Source organism: Scyliorhinus torazame, chromosome 4 (assembly GCF_047496885.1).
Source record: "Scyliorhinus torazame isolate Kashiwa2021f chromosome 4, sScyTor2.1, whole genome shotgun sequence".
NCBI lineage: Eukaryota > Metazoa > Chordata > Chondrichthyes > Carcharhiniformes > Scyliorhinidae > Scyliorhinus > Scyliorhinus torazame.
Window position 1 is genome coordinate 202,688,585 of NC_092710.1, and position 19,019 is coordinate 202,707,603.

A 19,019-nucleotide genomic window follows, 5' to 3' on the forward strand; every position below is an offset into this window, starting at 1 on the left:
TAGTCACAGTACTCTACTTCCTCTTGGAACCAGACCTGTAGTCTCAGAATGGACAAGGATGGCATTGCCAGCGACCAGGAAGGTGACCATTGCCCTGAATTTCTTCATGCTGTGGCCCTCCTAGGCTGGAATAGGTGAAGTCTCAAACATTTCCTATTCCACTGCATCAGAGAGGTGGCAGAGGCTCTTTATACCAAGAAAGAGAAGTTCATTGCTTTCTTTCCAAACAGAGATAGCAAAACTTCCCAACATGTAGAATGCTATTGACTAAACATGTGGCTTTGTGGATGCTGTAGATTAATGTTATTGTGTACCAAAAGGACAATGATTACTATTCACTGAATGTGCCATTGATGGGAAACTACACTTTGCACATCATGCTGATGAATGTTCACTACCTTGATGAAAGTAGTGATGTGTTTACAGTGTGCTATTTAGCTATTCTGGCAATACTTTAGCCACCAAATCAAATCAGGGGATGGATGCTGAGTGACAAAGGTCTGATCAGGTGGCAATTCTTGGGATTTGAATGCATAAAGGGACTGGGGTACATTTAACAGGAGGGAAGCTGGGGGAGGCGGGGGGAGCAAGTGATGTACGCTTACACAACCTGCAGTTTATAACTCAGAGGAGATTGTGAGCTGGAGGAATAGCATGTGAGAAGGTGGTTGAGGAAAGAACATATTGTCATCCTCGATAGTTTCAGCCTGCAGCAGGCAAATATATCAGTCACAGCTGGACCAATGATTTCCAGCACCATCTCCTTGATGAGGATATGCAGCCATGCCTGTATCCTCTCACCAGGCCCTGCTCTTTCCAGTTATCTGCCACCTTGAGTGATGGAAGCGTAGCAATGAGTGTGGATCTAGTATCCACCCCGGTTGAATAGACGGCACTGTTTGCAAACTGTAAGATAAGGGCGTGAGACTTGAAGCAGTGCTAAGTGAATGAAGGTGAGGTGAAGCTATGAATATGAAGTATGATTGACAGAGATTGTTGGTAGGTGAGTCATACTAGTGTGGTGATTTAAGCAGTGTGTGAGGCCAGTGGAGCATTTAGTAGGATATAACCACTCATAAGGTCATTCAATTCTTTCCTACTCTGCATCCACATCCTTGGGGCTTGTCCATTGACAATGACTGCAATAGCTATCTGCTTCAACCACATTCTTAGTGTCTGCCTGGAGGATCTCATGGCACTGAGGGAGGGAACATCTCTCCTCCTGCACCAAGACCTCCTGCACTGCATTAGAGAACTTGGGAATGCTCTCACCTGTGGCACCATTTTCAAGGTTTTTCCTAGTTTTTAAACTCCTTTTTCATCAGCTCCAGCTCCTGCTTCAGCCAAATTTTCCCTTCCGTTAAAAGGTACAAATTGAGTTTTAGCCATGAGGTAATGTTAGCTTTCACAAACTGTAGCCCCTGCTGAGGCAAACAACTGTTGTGCTGTTACACTGATATAAATACCAATTGCTCTTTGTGTAAACACATTGTGGGTTGATTTGTTTAGACCAGGCACATGGGAACATTTTTACACAGTTAGAAAGTTTGAAGACATCAGCAGCAGAGCTGTGTGTCCCCGCTCTGCTCAAAGGCAAAAGTGAAACTAAGACTGGGTTGCACGGCACACTTCCCTTCTACTGATGTCATACTGCTATTCCTTAAAGACATATGACAACAGCAACCCTTCGCCCCACACCCCTCAGGATGGGCACCATGTAGCCTCCTTTTTCAGTTTCTCATCCACCTAACCCATTAGGCCTGGCTCCCCGACTCAGCTCACACACCACACCCCCACCCCATGAGGCCAACAGCTGCAACCGCCCAATACTCCTATGCCACGGATATCAGACTAATGCAGCCCTCTAAAAATTGTTTAACAACCCAGGCAGCAAACTAACTCAGCCCTACAAGAACTTTTAAACAACAGACAGGCAGCTTCAGGACCACCCACACCTACCATGCCCCCAACCTAGAAATCCACCTCCTTCCCCAACCCCCTAGACCTCTCCCACTCTCCGGAGCTGGCCAGTGGACTCTGTCCCTTTTGGACTCTCTGGTGCTAGGTGGAAACAGCGGTGCTAACCTCCTCCCTCTCGGAGGTCATGGTTCCCATTTTTGAAAATCAGTAGTCATTATTAGCGTCATACCTGGTGTGTGGGAAAGTTCTATGAGGGAGGAAGATGCCACATTAACCACGCTAAGTAGATTATAATGGATTCAAATTCATGCAAATCAAGTTCTCACCCTTCCTGGGCATGATCCTGATCGTGTCACCCTGGAGGATGCAGGAAGATCGTGTTCTGAAATCTCGCCGGCACAAATCCCCTTTTTGGCCTCTTGCGAAACTGAGTTGCCATTATGGGATTTGTGTCCACGGTTAACGGGCCTGCTCTTCATTGGGAGAGTAATTTGTCACGTCATACAAGTTTTGTCTATTGCTTTCTAGACACTTTATTAAACGCTTGACTAAGGGCTTATTACACTTACGTCCTGTGACAAGACTTGGCATTGTCTTTAGGGAAAGGTACATGAGAAATATATCTCAAACTTCATTAATTAGGACGGCACTGTGGTGCAGTGGTTAGCACTGCTGCCTCAGCACGCCAAGGGCCTTTGTTCGATCACGACTTCGGGTCACTGCCCATGTTGAGTTTGCACATTCTCCCCGCGTCTGCGTGGGTCTCACCACCACAACCCAAAGATGTGCAGGGTAGGTGGATTGGTCATGCTAAATTGCCCCTTAAATGGAAAAGAAATGAATTGGTTATTTTAAACTTTAAAAAAATAAAAATTAATTAGACGGTTATAGTTTGAAATTCTTTCTAATAGAGTTGCACGCTGGAAAAATGCTGTGTAAACAGTTCTAATGGGAATTCCATTTTGTCCGTATTAGCTGTTAAAGAGTCGTTGTCATTCCTTTTTTTAAAAATATTTTTATTCTCCTTTTTCACATTTTCTCCCAAATTTACATAAACAATAATCAGCAACAAATATGTCAATCCCAATAACAATAACAACAATCCCATCCTCCCACCAAACCCCAAACATTAGCCCGCATGTTTACATAAACAAATGACAAAAAGGAATCAGGAATCACTCATAGTCACCATTAACACCCATCGCCCCCTCCCCCCCAGCCCTCCCACCCACCCCCCCAACTAATGTTCGATGTTATCCAGTTCTTGAAAGTGCATAATGAATAATGCCCATGAATTGTAGAACCCCTCCATCCTTCCCCTCAGTTCAAACTTAACCTTCTCAAGAGCCAAGAATTCCAACAGGTCCCCCCCGCCACGCCAGGGCACAGGGTGGAGAGGTTGCTCTCCAACCCATCAGGATCTGTCTTCGGGCGATCAATGAGGCGAAGGCTACAACATCTGTCTCCGCACCCGTTTCCAACCCTGGCCGGTCCGACACCCCGAATATGGCCTCCGGGGTCCCGGATCCAATTTCACATGCACCACTTTAGAAATTATCCTAAAAACCTCTTTCCAGTAATCCTCTAGCTTTGGACAGGACCAAAACATATGAACGTGATTAGCGGGACCCCCCCCCCCCCCCCCCCCCCGTACCGCTCACACACATCTTCTATTCCTTCAAAGAATCGGCTCATCCTCACCCTCGTGAGGTGTGCTCTGTATACCACCTCTATCAGCCCCAACCTCGCACATGAGGTGGAGGCATTTACTCTCCGGAGCACCTCACACCAGACCCCTCCTCTATAACCTCTCCCAACTCTTCCTCCCACTTTGCTTTGATCCCTTCTAGTGGTGTCTTATCCTCTTCCAAAATAGCTCCGTACACCGCTGACACTACCCCCTTCTCCAGTCCCCTTGTCGCAGCACCTCCTCCAGCAATGTGGAGGCCGGTTCCTTTCTGGCAAAATCTCGAACCTGCATGTATCTAAACATTTCTCCATGCTCCAGCCCATACTTCGCTTAGAGTTCCTTCAATCCTGCAAACCGACCCCTAAGAAACAAATCTTTTAGTGTCTTAATCCCCTTCTCTTCCCATTTCCGAAAATTTCTATCCCACCTCCCTGGCTCAAATCTGTGGTTCCCCCGAATCGGCATTTCCCTTGACCCTGCCCCCAACCAGAAGTGTTGGCGAAACTGCCTCCACATTCTCAATGAAGCTATTATTACCAGACTCCCAGAGTATTTCTCCAGAGCTATCGGGAGCAGCGCTGTTGCTAGTGGTTTCAGTCCCGACCCCCTGCACAAATTCTCCTCCATTCTGACCCACTGGGAATCAACCCCTCTGACCCAGCTCAGCACCTTCTCCACATTCGCCGCCCAGTAGTAGTACATCAGGTTCGGAAGACCCACACCCCCTGCCTGCCTTCCCCTCTGTCGCAGCACCTTTGTAACTCTAGCCACCTTCCCTCCACATATGAACAAGGTAATCCTTCCTTCAATCTCCGTGAAAAAAGCCTTTGGCAGGAAAATCTGTAGGCATTGAAAAATAAACAGAAATCGCAGCAACACATTCATTTTAACCGCCTGTACCCGACCCGCCAGTGACAGAGGGAGACCATCTCACCTTGCCGGATCGACTTTCACTCTCCCCACCAAACTAGAGATGTTATACCTGCGAAGCCTCCCCCACTCCCGGGCAACCTGCACCCTCAGATACCCACCCCCGGCCGAGACACCACAAAATACTCACTCTTGTCTCGGTTCAGCTTGTACCCCGAGAAAGACCCAAATACTTGCAGTAGCTCCAATATTCCCCCGAACGACACACTCGGTTCCAACATGTATAACAGCAAGTCGTCGGCATATAAGGACACCCTATGCTCCATACCCCCCCCCCCCCCCCCCACCCCCCCCCCCCCCCCCCCCCCCCCACCACCGCACTATCCCTTTCCCGAACTTCTTAATGCGATGACCAACGGCTCAATCGCGAGTGCAAACAGCAGGGGGGACATAGGACACCCCTGCCTAGTCCCATGGTGGAGAGAAAAGTATCTCGAGCTGATGTTGTTTGTGCGGACACTCGCCCTTGGCTCCTTGTATCGTAGCTTTACCCAGTTCACAAACCTTGGTCGAATCCCAAACTGCTCCAGAACTGCCATCAAGTACCCCCATTCTACCCGGTCGAACGCCTTCTCAGCGTCCAATGCCACAACCACCTCTGTTTCCTTCCCCTCCGCCGGTGCCATAACGGCGTTCAATACCCTTCTAACGTTTGAAAAATGCTGCCTCCCTCTCACGAACCCCATCTGATCTTCCCCTATCACCTTCGGGAGGCACTCGTCCAGCCTACCCGCCAGTACCTTCGCCAATACTTTTGCGTCCACATTCAGAAGAGTTATGGGCCTATACGACCCACACTCCATCGGATCCTTATCTTTTTTTAGCAACAGTGAAATCGATGCCTGCCCAAGGTTTGTGGCAACACCCCCTTCTCTATCGCCTCTTCAAACATCCCCACCATCAGGAGTGCCAGCTTATCCTTGAATTTTTTATAATATTCCACCGGAAACCCATCCGGCCCTGCCACCTTCCCCGACTGCATCCCCCCAATCGCATCCTTTATCTCCTGCTCCACTATTGCTCCTTCTAATGTAGCCCTGTCCCCCTCCCCTAGCCTCGGGTACTCCAACCCATCTAGAAATTCCTGCATCTCACGGTCTCCCTCAGGTGGCTCTTGTCATAATATCCATGCATGTATATAATGAAGTGCAGACAGGCAGTGATTGACATACAGGATGACCAGTAAGCACACAGCACAGTGTAGCCAATCACCAGACAGGACACCACCACTATAAAGCCAGAGGGCACTAGGTTTCCCGCTCTTTCTGGACCCAGCCACTGAGACAGTCAGAGTCCACGAGCTCGCACAGTGCAAACACCATGCGGTAGCTAGTAAGTCTGGTCAGGCTACTACAAGGTCTCCAGTCAGTTCAGTATAGTGTCGACCCACAGTTAAATATGTATGTTAGTTCTATCATTCAGTAAAACCGTGTTGGATCTTCTGCAGTGTTAGAGGTCTGTTTCTTGCATCGTTGCATCAAGTGCAGTCCACACCGAACCGACCTGCCTAACACATCATGGTACTACGGAGTGATACTGAAAATTGACGGACCTACCTCGAGTGAATCAGCATTGACCAGCAAGCAGCAATCCGGTGTCATGGAAAACATTCAGCCTCCTCCGCATCACCGGCAACCTCGGTGCAAATTGAAAAATCTTCAAGCAAAAGTTCCTCTGGTACATCGAGGCCTCCGACCTCGAAGCAGCATCGGATGCCAGGAATATCGCGCTATTTCTCTCCACCGCGGGGACCACGCCATCCACATCGACAACTCCCTCACGTTCGCTGATGGCGAAGACAAAACAAAATTCAAAACAGTCCTGCTGAAGTTTGACAGCCACTGCGACATTGAGGTGAATGAGAGCTTTGAACGGTACGTTTTCCAGCAGAGGCTTCAGGGTAAGCATGAACCTTTTTAGTCCTTCATCACCCATCTCCGCATCCTAGCGCAGTCATGTAACTATGACTCGACGGCTGATTCCATGATCCGGGATCAGATCGTTTTCGGGTCCACTCCAACTCCCTTCGGCAGCAGCTCCTGAAAGTCAAACAGTTGACCCTCTCTGTCGCTATCGAGACTTGCGTTGTCCATGAGCATGCTCAGAATCGTTACTCCCACATCAGGGCGGCAGAAACTGCGAAGCTGGCCCCCCACGAGGCGGAACGGGTGCAGGCCATTGCACAAACGCGGGGCCTGAGCATCGAAGAGACTGGCCGTTTCGCACGCTATTCCCGGGTCCCTGCGCATGCTCGTCACGACCGAGTGGACGATGAGCCCGACTACGCAGGTGCGTACGTCGACCGACCGCACTGCGCATGCGCGATGGCGCACGGAACGAGCTGACGTCGACGTCATGACGTGTCCGAGTTGTGGCTCTGCCCATTTAAAGCGGCAATGCCCGGCAAAAGGACACTGGTGTCTACAGTGTGGCAAGCTTGGCCACTATGCAACCCTTTGCAGATCTGCTCCACCGCTCAGCAGCCAGCGATCCCAGCTGAGGCGCAGAAGTGTCCGCTCAATACAACAAGGCATGCCAGATTCCGATCCCAACGGCCCAACGGACCCTGACGCTGAGTGCCTCAAGTCCCCAGACCGGGTAAGCATCATAACTACACATGCGCTGCCTTCCACCACACCTACGCAATGCCTCTCGATCCTCAGTGTGGATCCCGACAACGAGTGGTCTGCTGTGCTCACAGTGAACAAGGCCCGCAACCGGTTCATACTGGACACCGGCGCATCGGCGAACCTCATCTCGAAATCCGACCTCAACACCATCCGTGCCAAACCAAGCATTCTTCCACCGGCTTGCCAGCTCCTTGACTCCAATGGCAATGCCATAGCTGCCAGTGGCTCGTGGCAACTGGGGGTATCCAATAAGGTGACCAAGGCGACGCTGCGGTTTGAAATCGTCGGGCCTGTCAGAGCATCTCTGCTCGGTGCTCGTGCCTGCAAGCTCCTGAACCTTGTTCAACGTGTCCACACCATGTCATCACCACCGGCGACGGCCTCGCCCGATGGAAACTTGCAAGCCGACATAGATGACATCATCACACAGTATCACAGCATATTCGAAGGAATGGGCACGCTGCCATACCGATACAAAATCCTGCTCAAGCCGAACGCCACCCCTGTAATTCATGCACCTGGCCCCTCAAGGATCGTCTGAAGAAGCAATTACAGGACCTCCAAGATGAGGGCATCATATCAAAGGTTACAGAGCCCACAGACTGTGTCAGCTCCATGGTCTGCGACAAGAAGCCATCAGGGGAGCTTCGCATTTGCATTGACCCGAAGGATCTAAACCGCAACATCATGAGGGAACATTACCCGATACCAAAACAAGAAGAGTTGACCAGTGAGATGGCTCATGCCAAATTCTTTACTAAGCTCGACGCCTCCAAGGGTTTTTGGCAAATACGACTGGACACGTCCAGTCGCAAGTTGTGCACGTTCAGCACCCCGTTTGGTCATTACTGCTACAACCGGATGCCCTTTGGCATCATATCTGCCTCCGAAGTATTTCATCGCATCATGGAGCAGATGACGGAGGGCATTGAGGAGGTGCGAGTATACGTTGACGATGTCATTATCTGGTCCACATCGCCCCAGGAACACATCGCTCGCCTCAAAAAGGTATTCCAAAGAATCCATGAACATGGTCTTCAGCTCAACAGGGCCAAGTGCTCATTTGGTCAATCGGAGATCAAATTCCTGGGTGACCACTGATGCGCAATCAATTACTCTCGAGACAAGGTGAGTCATAACTAATAGGCTTTAATCAGCTAGACCTGTTCCCAGCAGCTTTGATACAGAAAGTGAAGGCTGCTGGGACGGCATCGGTTCTTATACCCCACCTCTCAGGGCGGAGCTATGTACGTTAGCCAATGGTAGACTTCTGGGTCTAGCCAATGGTTATCCACCTCTCAGGTACCGCAATACCTGGTATTACCACATTCACCCCCTGTTAAAAAAGAATCCGGCGGAGTGATGGCCAGCGTAAATGTCGCCTTTTGCATGGTAGGACCAGGTATTGAGGTACCGTGATGACGAGGGTTCACGGTGCAGCAATCAGTCAATCGGGTGGCCTGGTCATCCTTCTGGAGCGTCTGAGCTTCGGCGGTGATCCTGATGGGGGCCCCGGCGGTTGTGACTCCGGGAACGTGGTGTCTTCCTCCCAGGCAGCTTCGTCACCCCTAGGCGGCGCTGTTCGGGTGAAAAGTGGGCAGGGGAGTGGCGCCTGCAGGGGGCGTCGGTGTTTGTCCGGGCCTGGGTAGGGGTGGCGGTGGTACGGGTGCGCGTGGGGCTCCGGCGGGCGGCAGGTCCCGAAGGGAGACTGTGTCTTGGTGGCCGTCAGGGAACGCTACATAGGCGTACTGGGGGTTGGCGTGCAGCAGGTGGACCCTCTCAACCGGTCCGACTTGTGTGTCCTCACATGTCTCCGAAGCAGGATGGTTCAGGGTGTCGCTAGCCAGGTTGGGAGCGAGGTCCCGGAGGAGGACTTCCTGGGGAATACAAGGAGACGTTCATGAGGTGTCTGATTTGTGGTGGTACAGAGCAGCGACCGGATGGAGTGGAGGGCCACCGGGAGGACTTCTTGCCAGCGGGAGACTGGGAGATTCCTGGACCGTTGGGCCAGCAGGACGGTCTTCCAGACCGTTCCGTTCTCCCTCTCTACCTGCCCGTTTCCCTGGGGGTTGTAACTGGTCGTCCTGCTGGAGGCGATGCCTTTGCTGAGCAGGAATTGACGCAGTTCGTCGCTCATAAAGGAGGACCCCCTATCACTGTGGATGTATGCGGGGAAACCAAACAGTGTAAAGATCGTCTGGAGGGCCTTGCTGACGTTGGTTGTGGTCATGTCTGGGCAGGGGATGGCGAATGGGAACCGGGAGTACTCGTCAATCACGTTCAGGAAGTACGTGCTGCGGTCGGTGGAGGGGAGGGGGCCCTTGAAATCCATGCTGAGGCGTTCAAAGAGACGGGAAGCCTTTATCAGGTGTGCCCTCTCTGGCCGGTAGAAGCGCGGTTTGCACTCCACGCAGATTTGGCAGTCCCTGGTGACTGTCTTGACCTCCTCGATGGAGTAGGGCAGGTTGTGGGTCTGGATAAAATGATAGAAACGAGTGACCCCCGGGTGGCAGAGGTCCTTGTGGAAGGCTCGGAGGCGGTCCACTTGTGCGGTGGCACAAGTGCCGTGGGACAGGGCATCAGGAGGCTCGTTCAGCTTCCCGGGACGGTACAAGATCTCGTAATTGTAGGTGGAGAGTTCTATCCTCCACCGCAAGATCTTGTCGTTCTTAATCTTGCCCCACTGTGCATTATCAAACATGAAAGCAACCAACCGTTGGTCCGTGAGGAGAGTGAACCTCCTGCCGGCCAGGTAATGCCTCCAGTGCCGCACAGCTTCTACTATGGCCTGGACCTCCTTTTCGACCGAGGAGTGGCTGATTTCAGAAGCATGGAGGGTACGGGAGAAGAAGGCCACGGGCCGGCCCACTTGGTTGAGGGTGGCCGCCATAGCTACGTCGGATGCATCGCTCTCGACCTGGAAGGGGAGGGACTCGACGATGGCGCGCATCGTGGCTCTTGCAATGTCTGCTTTGATGCGGCAAAAGGCCTGGTGGGCCTCCGTCGACAGGGGGAAGGTTGTGGACTGGATTAGTGGTCGAGCCCTGTCTGCGTAATTGGGGATCCATTGTGCACAATAGCAGAAGAAGCCGAGGCAGCGCTTTAGGGCCTTGGGGCAGTGAGGGAGGGGGAACTCCATGAGGGGACGCATGCGTTCAGGGTCGGGGCCTATGACTCCACTTCGCACTACGTAGCCTAGGATGGCTAGACGGTCAGTGCTAAACACGCATTTATCCTTATTGTAGGTCAGATTAAGGATATTGGCGGTCTGGAGAAATTTTCGGAGGTTGGTGTCGTGGTCCTGCTGGTCATAGCCGCAGATGGTGACGTTATCAAGATACGGGAACGTTGCGCGTAAGCCGTACCGGTCAACCATTCGGTCCATCTCATGCTGGAAACCCGAGACCCCATTCGTGACACCGAAGGGAACCCTTAAAAAGTGATAGAGCCGCCCATCTGCTACGAAGGCAGTGTACTGGCGGTCACCATTACGGAGGGGTAGCTGGTGGTAGGCAGACTTGAGATCCACCGTGGAGAAAGCCTTGGATTGCGCAATCCTGCTCACCAGGTCGGCTATACGGGGAGAGGGTACGCATCCAGCTGCGTAAACCTGTTGATGGTCTGGCAGTAGTCGATGACGACCCTATGTTTCTCTCCGGTCTTTACCACCACTACTTGAGCCCTCCAGGGGCTGTTGCTCGCTTCGATAACCCCTTCACTCAGCAGCCTTTGGACCTCCGACCTGATAAAGGTCCGGTCCTCGGCACTGTACCGTCTGCTCCTGGTGGCGACGGGTTTGCAATCCGGGGTGAGGTTCGCAAACAGGGAAGGCGGGTCGACCTTAAGGGTCGCGAGGCCGCAGACAATACGGGGGGGGATAGGGCCGCCAAATTTAAAGGTCAGGCTTTGCAGATGGCACTGGAAATCCAGCCCAAGGAGGTGGCTGCGCAGAGGTGCGGCAGAACGTACAGGTGGAAATTGCGGAATTCCCTGTCTTGGACAGTGAGGTTAGCTAGGCAGAACACCTTGATCACCACCGCGTGTGACCCGGAGGCCAGGGAGATCCTTTGGTTTACAGGATGGGTGACAAGAGAGCAGCGCCTTACCGTGTCAGGGTGAACAAAGCTTTCCGTGCTCCCAGAGTCGATCAAGCACGACGTCATGTGGCCGTTGTGCTGGGGGCCTGAGGCCCCATCCAAGATGGCGTCAGCCGTGGGTCGCACATGGAGTCTGGGGAAGCAGAAGATGGCGGCGGCGAGGGACAAAATGGCGGCGCCCACCCGTCCAGCGTGCTGACCGGGGGGCAAAATGGCCCCGCCCGTGGGTCGCACTCGGCCTGGGGATAGGAGTGCGGCGGTGGGCTTTGGACGCCCATGACCTGAACCGATAGTCGCTGGAGACTGCAGCCACGGCAAGGGCCTGGCAGACCCCGACATAGTGGCCCTTCTTGCCGCACCCTTTGCAGGTGGCGGTGCAGGCCGGGCAGCGCAGGCGAGGATGAATCGCCTGCCCGCAGAAAAAGCAGCGTTGGCCGGCGGCGGTAGTGGGCCGTTTCGTCGCGCAGGTTTGCGGGGTTAGGGGATAGGTCTGGGGGGCTGCCGTTATGGGGTGCCACGCAGCCCAGGGGGGCGCCGCGCGTCCGGGGGCAAAAGCCAGCACATTTTTATACGCAACGTCCATAGACCCCGCCATGGCCCATGCCTCTGTAAGTCCCCGTGTGTCCATTTCTAGGAGCCTTTGGCGGATATCGTGAGAAGTCATACCTGCCACGAAAGCAACCCTAATCAAAAGTTCTGTGTGCTCGTTCCCCGAAACTGGTGGGCATCCACAGTTCCGGCCCAGCACTAGCAGCGCCCGATAGAAGTCTTCCAGTGTTTCTTCAGGGCTTTGCCTTCTAGTTGCCAGCAGGTGACGGGCGTAGACCTGGTTCACATGTCGGATATAATGTCCTCCTAGCAGCTCGATAGCTGCAGCATAATTCTCAGCCTCTTCGATCAGAGGGTAGATCCCAGGGCTGATCCGTGAGCGTAGAAGGTGCATTTTCTGCCTTTCCGTGGGGGTGTCGGCGGCCGTGTCGATGAAGCTCTTAAAACACGCCAGCCAATGCTTGAAGATAGCAGCGGAGTTGTCCGCGTGGGGGCTGAGCTGAAGGCACTCCGGTTTGATACGGAGATCCATCCTTCACTGAAGTAATAGCTGATTAAATTGATGCGCAATCAATTACTCTCGAGACAAGGTGAATCATAACTAATAGGCTTTAATCAGCTAGAGCTGTTCCCAGCAGCTTCGATACAGAAAGTGAAGGCTGCTGGGATGGCATCGGTTCTTATACCCCGCCTCTCAGGGCGGAGCTATGTACGTTAGCCAATGGTAGACTCCTGGGTCTAGCCAATGGTCATCCACCTCTCAGGTACCGCATTACTTGGTATTACCACAACCACATCTCGCAGCAGGGCGTATGGCCAGACGCCGACAAGGTCTCGGCGATCAACGCCATGAAGACCCCGGAGGACAAAAGGCGGTCCTCCGCTTTCACGGAATGGTCAACTTCCTCGGGAAATTCATCCCCAATATGGCATCCCACACCACGGCCCTCCGCCACCTGGTCAAAAAGTCGACGGAATTCCAGTGGCTGCCCACGCATGAAGAGGAATGGCGCGAGCTGAAAACAAAACTCACGACAGCCCCGGTTCTTCGACCCAACCAAGGAAACCAAGATATAAACTGATGCAAGCCAGGACGGCATTGGGGCGGTGCTCCTTCAGCGGGATGACTCCTCGTCCTGGGCTCCAGTGGCGTATGCCTCCAGGGCCGTGACGCCCACTGAGCAACGGTACGCTCAGATTGAGAAGGAGTGTCTGGGACTCCTAACAGGGATAGTCAAGTTGAATGAATATGTTTATGGCCTGCCGAAATTCACGGTAGAGACGGACCACAGGCCTCTAGTCCACATAATCCAGATGGATTTAAACGACATTACACCTCGGTTACAGCGTATTCTTCTAAAGCTACACCACTACGACTTTGAACTGGTCTACACGCCAGGCAAAGAGCTGATCGTTGCAGATGCCCTGTCCAGGCCCATTACCACACTGCATGAACAAAGTGACTTCATCTGCCACATGTGCAGTTGAGTGCCTCGAATCTTCCAGCCTCTGACGAACGGGTGGTCCAAATTCGTGAGGAGACAGCCAAGGATCCTCTGCTGCAGCGCGTGATGCAGCACCTCAGCAATGGCTGGCAGAAGGGACAATGTCCCCAGTTCTATAACGTAAAAGGCAACCTGATGGTTATGGAGGGAATCCTTCTGAAACTCGACAGAATCGTAATTCCTCAGATTATGCGTGCTATGGTGCTGGGCCAACTCCATGAGGGTCACCTTGGGGTCGGGAAATGCCGACGCAGAGCTCAGGAAGCGGTCTATTGGCCAGGCATCAGCCAGGACATTGCCGACACAGTCCTCAATTGCCCTACCTGTCTAAAGTTTCAACCAGCTCAACCCAAGGAAACGTTGCAGCAGCACGAGATTGTGGCCTCTCCGTGGTGCAAAGTAGGTGTAGACCTTTTCCACGCCAAGGGACATGGCTACGTACTCCTGGTCGACTACTTCTCCAGTTACGCAGAAGTAATGAAACTGTCCGACCTCACGTCGAAGGCGGTAATCAAAGCCTGCAAAGAAACGTTCGCCAGGCACGGGATACCGCTCACGGTAATGAGCGACAACGGTCCTTGCTTTTACAGCCAGGAATGGTCTGACTTCGCACAGTCCTACAACTTCCGTCACATTACCTCCAGTCCCCACTACCTGCAGGCAAACGGGAAGGCCGAAAAAGGGGTCCACATTGTAAAGCGGCTGCTGTGCAAAGCTGCAGATTCAGGCTCCGATTTTAACCTGCCGATGCTGGCATACAGGGCGACCCCACTGTCCACTGGAGTGTCTCCAGCCCAGATGCTCATGAATCGCACTCTGAGGACCACAGTTCCAGCCATCCACATTCCCTCACGGTCCTGCAGAAAATGCAGCAGTCACAGGCCCAACAGAAAGCCACGTACGATGCCCATGTCACGGATCTGCCCGAGCTGGCCCCAACTGACCATGTTCGCGTACAGTTGCCTGAGGACGGCTGGTCAGCCACAGCTGTTGTGATCAAACAAGTGGCCCCAAGATCATTCCTTGTCTGCGTGGCTGATGGCTCCCTGCTACGGCGCAACAGACGGGCACTGCTGAAAAGTTCCACACCCGCTACCTGACCGGCATGCCCCGCCGCCTACGATGCCTCCTCCGGACGTACCCTACCACGAGGTCACCGATCTACCAGCAATCCTGCCGGTCCACGCGCCCACCGCGATGCCAGCAATCCCGCCTCTCCGAGCGCAGGCGGCTCCTGATCTGCATCTGCGGCGATCAACAAGAATTCGGCACCCACCACAAAGACTAAATCTATAGACTGAGCTTCTGTACATTTTTGTGACTTCACCATTTGGACCTCTGTAAATATCGTTTTGTTTGCCATGTATCCTTTTGGAAGGACAAATATGAATGCGGAATACAGGGTTAACGGTAGAGTTCTTGGCAATGTGGAGGAGCAGAGAGATCTTGGGGTCTATGGTCATACATCTTTGAAAGTTGCCACTCAAGTGGATAGAGCTGTGAAGAAGGCCTATGGTGTGCTCGTGTTCATTAACAGAGGGATTGAATTTAAGAGCCGTGAGGTGATGATGCAGCTGTACAAAACTTTGGTAAGGCCACATTTGGAGTACTGTGTACAGTTCTGGTCGCCTCATTTTAGGAAGGATGTGGAAGCTTTGGCAAAGGTGCAAAGGAGATTTACCAGGATGTTGCCTGGAATGGAGAGTAGGTCTTATGAGGAAAGGTTGAGGGTGCTAAGCCTTTTCTCATTAGAATGGAGAAGGATGAGGGGCGACTTGATAGAGGTTTATAAGATGATCAGGGGAATAGATAGAGTAGACAGTCAGAGACTTTTTCCCCGGGTGGAACAAACCATTACAAGGGGACATAAATTTAAGGTGAAAGGTGGAAGATATAGGAGGGATATCAGAGGTAGGTTCTTTACCCAGAGAGTAGTGGGGGCATGGAATGCACTGCCTGTGGAAGTAGTTGAGTCAGAAACATTAGGGACCTTCAAACAGCTATTGGATAGGTACATGGATTACGGTAAAATGATATAGTGTAGATTTATTTGTTCTTAAGGGCAGTACGGTAGCATTGTGGATAGCACAATTGCTTCACAGCTCCAGGGTCCCAGGTTCGATTCCGGCTTGGATCACTGTCTGTGCGGAGTCTGCACATCCTCCCCGTGTCTGCGTGGGTTTCCTCCGGGTGCTACCGTTTCCTCCCACAGCCCAAAGATGTGCAGGTTAGGTGGATTGGCCATGATAAATTGCCCTTAGTGTCCAAAATTGACCTTGGTGTTGGGTGGAGGTGTTGAGTTTGGGTAGGGTGCTCTTTCCAAGAGCCGGTGCAGACTCAAAGGGCCGAATGGCCTCCTTCTGCACTGTAAATTCAATGATAATCTATGATTAATCTAGGACAAAGGTTCGGCACAACATCGTGGGCCGAAGGGCCTGTTCTGTGCTGTATCTTCTATGTTCTATGTTCTATGTATCTGCACTATCGCAACCTTCCTATGTATATACGTCCGTTTAGACATCTTTCTGTATATAGTCAGGCACATATGCATATATATATTTATAAGCATCCACACCTTAGTATTTATTTTTGAAAAAAAGGGGGGAGATGTCATAATATCCACGCATGTATATAATGAGATGCAGACAGGCAGTGATTGACACACAGGATGACCAGTAAGCACACAGCACAGTGCAGCCAATCACCAGACAGGACACTACCACCATAAAGCCAGAGGGCACTAGGTTTCCCGCTCTCTCTGGACCCAGCCACTGAGACAGTCAGAGTCCACGAGCTAGCACAGTGCAAACGCCATGCGGTAGCTAGTAAGTCTGGTCAGGCTACTACAAGGTCTCCAGTCAGTTCAGTATAGTGTCGACCCACAGTTAAATATGTATGTTAGTTCTATTGTTCAATAAAACCGTGTTGGATCTTCTCCAGTGTTAGAGGTCTGTTTCTCGCATCGCTGCATCAAGTGCAGTCCACACCGAACCGATCTGCCTAACACATCAGCTCTGACCCGTAGAACCTCTCATACAACTCCTCAAAAACCTTGTTAATCAGATCCAGAGCCACCACCAACTTCCCTGCCCTATTTTAGAGGGCAGCACAGTAGCATAGTGGTTAGCACAATTGCTTCACAGCTCCAGGTTCCCAGGTTCGATTCCGGCTTGGGTCACTGTCTGTGCGGAGTCTGCACATCCTCCCCGTGCGTGCGTGGGTTTCCTCCGGGTGCTCCCGTTTCCTCCCACAGTCCAAAGATGTGCAGGTTAGGTGGATTGGCCATGAAAAATTGCCCTTAGTATCCAAAATTGCCCTTAGTGGTGGGTGGGGTTACTGGGTTATGGGGATAGGGTGGCAGTGTTGACCTTGTGTAGGATGCTCTTTCCAAGAGCCGGTACAGACTCAATGGGCCAAATGGCCTCCTTCTGCACTGTAAATTCTATGTAAATCTATCCCTCTCCTGAAGAATTTCCCTTGCCACTGCTTTCTTCCGGAGCTGACCTGCTAACATACCTCCATGTTCATAAACTGCACCCCTTGCTCGTCTCAGATGGTGCACCGCCTCTCTGGTAGACAGTCGGTCGAAGCTCACCTGTCGTTCCTTCCTCTTTTCCAGCTTCGCTGGGTCCCCATCTTCTGCATAACTCCTATCTACCTCCAACATCTATTATCCTCTGCCGCTCCAACCTTTCCTCTTTGTCCACTCTGGCCTTAACCAAAATTACCTCACCCCTCACCACCGCCTTTAGAGCCTCCCAGAAAACTGCCTTCGACACCTCACCGTACAGGTGAAACCTACATATTCCTCAATTACCTTTTCAATTTTCTCACAGAACACATGGTTTCCCAAAAGTCCCACATCCAATTTCCACCCCAGCCTCTGCGCTACCCCCTTCTCCAGCACCATATCCACCCAATGCGGAGCACGATCTGACACTGCAATTGCTGAGTATTCCGACCCCTTAACCCCAGTCAGCAAAGCCTTCCTCACCACAAAGAAGTCGATCCGTGGGTATACCTTATGGACTGCTGAGAAAAACGAGTACTCCCGTTCCCTTGGGTTCAGAAACCTCCAAGGGTCGTCCCCCCCCTCCCATTTCCACCATTAGCCCAGCCAGCGACTTTGCCCCCCCTGATGGGACCAGCGAGCGCGGCCGTGATCTGTCCAACCTTGGCTCCTGCACCAAGTTCCAGTCCCCCCGACAATCGGCTCGTGTGTGTCCAAGTCGGGGATGACCCCAAACACCTTCTTCGCAAATCCCAATTGGGACCGTATACACTTAACAGCGCCACTAATCTCCCCTCCAGCGCCCCTGTCACAATCACATATCTACCCCCCTGATCTGCCACCACCTTCTCCACCTGGAAGCGTACCCTTTTGCTGACCAGCACCGCTACCCCTCGAGCCCTTCCGTCAAACACTTGAGTAACCCAGCCATTTTAAAATCTCACCTGGTCCTTCACCCTCAAGTGAGTCTCCTGCAGCATTGCCACATTGGCTTCAAAACTTTTAAGATGCGCAAGCACCCTTGACCGGACCTCCTAACCCTCTCACGTTCCACATGACTATCCTAACTGGGGGTCTCTCATCCCCCCCACCCTTCTTATCCACCATCACCATACCACCAGGCCCTGCCCCATAATCCTGACCCGCCCTGTTCATTAATAATATCAAACCCCTTTCCCCCCTCCCTAGAACCCCCCCCACATTTCCCCTTGAAAAAAACATCTCCCAGCATTAACCCCTTCCCCCCCTCTCGCTCGCCTCGTAGGCCCATTGAAGCCTGCTATCCAGGCTCCAATGTCCGCAGCCCTCCTCTCACCTCACCTCCGTTCACTAGCCGACTTTAGTTAACTAGCGCGGGTGACTCTCCCCGCTAAGATATATTGTCCCTTCCACCCAGTCCCAGAGAAAGGAAAAACAAAAACAACAATCCAACCCATACAATTCACTAAAATGTAACTGTCGCAACACAGAACGCCAATCAACCCAACCATTAACTTGAACTCTGTAACAATGCAAAGAGAAGTAAATTACAATACACATCAGTAAAAAGAAAGTTGTAGCATTTATACATTTTCCAGCTGCCCAAACACAGTCAGTCTCTCTTCCAGCTCCACTCCTCACGTCTATCCCAAGCCTTCTGCCCTCACGAACGCCTCAGCCGCCTCCGCTGTCTCAAAATAAAAATCTTTGGCATAATACGTTACCCCCAGCTTCGCCGGGTATACCATACCAAATCGCACCCCCTTTTTGTACAATGCTGCCTTCACTCGCCCGAATGCCACTCGTCTTTTTGCCAACTCCACCGTCAAGTCCTGGTAGATCCGAACTGCAGCACCATCCCACTGCACCTCACGCTTCTGCTTCGCCCAGCTTAATACCTTCTCCTTCATGCAGAACTTATGGAAGCAGATAATTACTGCTCTTGGCGGCTCGTGAACTTTGGGCTTCGGCCTTAATGACTGATGAGCTCAGTGTGGTAGTATGTATTGGGGGTCATGTGGGACGGGAAGCCCTAATGTCATTGGCTGACAGATCCCGGGTCCTGGTTGGCCGCTGACCTCATACTCCGCCCTGAAGGCGAAGTATAAGAAGCCGGTGCCTTCCCCCGCAGGCCAGTTTACTATCGGGCTGCTGGGGAACAGACACGCTTAATAAAGCCTCATCGACTTCACTCTATTCGTCTCATGG

The 19,019-nt window shown here is 52.2% G+C and overlaps 1 protein-coding gene across 2 annotated transcripts in view; it reads left to right on the forward strand.

Annotated features, from left to right (window-relative positions):
• Nucleotides 1–19,019, forward strand: part of ptchd4 (patched domain containing 4) — a 208,986-nt gene that overhangs the window by 180,020 nt on the left and 9,947 nt on the right. The gene's annotated exons all lie outside the window — the stretch shown is intronic.